Source organism: Etheostoma cragini, chromosome 24, assembly GCF_013103735.1.
Source record: "Etheostoma cragini isolate CJK2018 chromosome 24, CSU_Ecrag_1.0, whole genome shotgun sequence".
NCBI classification, from domain to species: domain Eukaryota; kingdom Metazoa; phylum Chordata; class Actinopteri; order Perciformes; family Percidae; genus Etheostoma; species Etheostoma cragini.
The window spans coordinates 13,476,450-13,480,121 of record NC_048430.1 but is presented as its reverse complement, the minus strand read 5'-3'; positions in this window follow the sequence as shown (position 1 = coordinate 13,480,121).

The window sequence follows — 3,672 nt, the reverse complement described above, 5'->3', positions numbered from 1 at the left end:
TCTGAAGGCAAAAGGGGGTCCAACCCGTTACTAGCATGGGGTACCTAATAAAGTGGCCGGTGAGTGTATATATAGCCTTACTGTGTAATTAGGCCATAGGCTTGTGTGAGTGTGTGTGTATGTGTTAAATACAAATTAAAATGTATGGCCCCTGTCCACGTTGTGAAATGAATTTGTAAAATGCAGCATATGACAGAACGACAGACAGCTCGACTCCGCAGCGCGAATCTCCTGGGGGCGGGACTCCGAGGAGAGGAATGGAGGATGCACAAACTGGGAAATTGGAAAGGCACAAGCTGACAGGCCTGTTGTCAGGCCAGGAACTCAGATTACAATCAGGCTGCTGGTGGATCTGCTTTATCAACACTTTAACACTTTATCTAAAAGCATCCATCTTTAGAGAGAAATTCTACACAATATGTAACAAAGAAACATTTTAGTACTGCCCAGTTAAACAGTGACCCAGCACAATGTGATCAAAGTGGTCCTGACTACCAGACATTTCCAGATACCTGTGCTCAGATTCTCACCTGAGGAACACAATTAAGGTCTACATGCAGACTCTTTCACGAGGGTTTCACGTGTCGAGGGTGAGGGTGAGTCCTCCTCGTCAGTGCTGGGGTCTGTGTGCGTCTGATCCGAGGACGGCAGCGAACCCTCATAACTGCAGAGTTTAAAAAAACATCAATGACGTCAAAACAGCTGGTACACGTCCGAAGGCTTTTTATTTCCTTCTCCCTCCTTACCTGCCTGAGGCAATCCATGCAGTCGGTACCCACCTGTGTTGAGCGTTGGACATGATGATTATGTAACAAAGTTAGTATCTTTAATTTAATAAAACTGTACTCCCATTGAGAAACATTAAGACACCTAATGTCTCCTTCAATAACTAAACTAAAACCTCAAACATTCAATTTGCACCTTCACATGTAATACGTAAAAAACATTGTATTTCATTTTAAGGTTTGCCGCTGACACTGTTTACATAAATATAGGTCGTAATAGCTGCTCATTCATTTTTTCAGGGGAGGATATTATTCTTTAATGAGAACTTAGATGAGCATTGAGTTGCAGCATTGAATGAGCTCAGGGGTTCAGGTAGCATTGAGGTGGAACATCTGCCATAAATCATTCAGCGCAGGTCAATGGGCCCCTCAACTCTGTTCAAGTTCTACATTATATAATGTATGACTATACATTTCCATTTTCTGCTAAGTGGAGTTTATGGACACCGCAAGTAGCCAGGCTTGCCCCTCTGTAATATTCATAATTGTCCTTTCTGGATCTGTTAAAAAAGCACGCTTAAATGAGGAGACAAGGAGGTCAAACCACACACTTCCCATCCACTGAAGACAAATGTGAGACAGCATGAAGGCTGACGATTACAAGAGTGACTCAGGCTAACAGTGGAGTTTACTCCAGTACTGTACTTCAGTCCAAATGTTGAGGTACTTGTACTTGAGTCTTTACTTTTCATGCCTCTTTGTACTTCTACTCCGCTACATTTCAGAGAGAAATATTCTATATTTTTCCTCTGTTTTAGTTAATAGTTACTTTAGTTACTCCGTGACGTTTATCTGACATCTTTAGTAGAGATGAGCCGGATACTCGGCTGAAACAAGTATCCGGTACGGATAGAGTACTTTTGCCGAATAGAAGTATTATACGCGTTCTGTGATAGGCTAGTCACAGCGCCCCTACCCTATTCTGTGATAGGCTAGTCACAGCGCCCCTCCCCTACAAACATACAGATTCCTTGTGTTCCTGTGTGCCACTCAGCTCACACACACACACACACACACACATACACACACACACACAGAACACTGAGTCTCTCTCTCTCTCTCTCTACGTTTCCGTTAACGTTTAGGGTTTCTTCAGCTTCAGGTTGGTTTTTTACTTTGGTTTGTAGATCTTCCGTAGTAACCAGTAGGTTTCTGGTACGTGGGGATCCAGACATGCTGCTTGAAAGAACGCAACTCGCGTTGCTTCTCTGCCTGTCTGAGTTTTTTGTTTTTTTACCGTCTGCTGGCTCTAATTTTTTCATCTATTTGATCCGTAGAACACATTGATCTGAAGCTCAATGCCGATGCTGTCATGTAAATTGTTTTCTAATCAGCAATAAATTTAACATTTTCTGATCAACCCATGTCAACTGCATCCTTAAAATAACATACCGGTTAAAGCCCCGCCCGTTTCAAGACAACCCGACCCTCTTCCGGGTAAAATCCTGTCCACTTCCGGGTAAGGCCCTGCCCACACTTTCAGCACACTGAACCAGTGGTGGGCTGTCACGGCCATCAGTGCCTTCTCTCCTGGTCCTGCCAAAATCGAAAATATATTTTTTCAGAATTAATTTAATTTGTGTCTAAAAATTAATTACTTTTTCAGTACGTTACGATTATATTTCCAGAAAGAATATGCTCATTTTTTCTGAGTAGCTGGATTTTCCATGATATCTAAACACGTCACAGCTCCGTGGACTACCACTGGTAGCATTGCTAGCCTTTTGTTGAAGCTGCCATTTCCCATTTGATTATAACTTTGACTGACGTGTGTCATCAGCCAATCAAGTGTTTAAGCGTAGTGACAGAAAGCCATGGGGCCTGGCGTTGTGTCGGCGCTAGTCCCCGCTGGTTGTGAGTGAACTAGCTATGGCTGCTGCCTTCATACCTAACAAATCCTGTTTCCCATCTCCTTTATGTGTCTTTTTCAAAGTGATTGTTTGAAGAGAAGACAGAAGACATTTTAAGAGGAAGACCTACACCTGAGCTGGATGGGCTGACCAAGGCTGGCAAAGGTTTTGTTCAACACTTCACTGAGAGTAACTGCGACCGCTATGACTGGCTAACAGCTAGCACCGAGCGGAACAAGCTGTTTCACCCGCCGTGTTTGCTTTTTAATACCAGTCAGGGAACATGGAACACCACAGGCTTTAACAGCCTTAATAGGCTTACCAAGACAGCTAGCAAACATCTGGCATCCGAGCCACACCTCACAATGGTGCTACTTTTGAAGACCTTTGGTGAGACGAGAGACAAGCCTGCACAATGAGAGACTGAGAAGAAACCGGGATATACTAAAGCACCTCGTTGATTGTGTCATCTTTTTGGGACAAGAAGAATTGTCTGTCAGGGGACATGATGAGGGGAAAGAGTCCCTGAATCGAGGTAATTGTTTGGAGGTTTTATCTCTGCTATCAGAATATGATGCTGACTTGCAACCTCACCTTGCTACGGCTATCGTTTTTAACGGGAACATCTGGAAAGATTCAAAATGATCTCATAAATGCTGCCGCTGAGGTGCTACATGTTGCAACGGTCCACGACAAAAGAGCTGAGCTGGTCGAGCTTTTCCAGCACATCCTCAATCACTCGGAGGATTTTCACTGTGAAACAGTACATTGTACGCACATCAGGACACTGGTCACAGTGGAAAAGCTTTGAGTTCTGTTTTTTTTCTCTTTGCTTTCATCGGCATTTTTAGTGGGGCAGATAAGGGCCATTTTTTAGGGTAATCGTTCACATGTGGATACAAGCACCAAAATCGGTACAATTACTAATTGGGTAGTGCTCTTTCAGAAAAGTACGTTAGCATCGCAAAAAAACTTCATGTGAGCCGCGGCGGCCATTTTACTTTCTGCCATAGCCAAATTATGTATATTTGCATGAT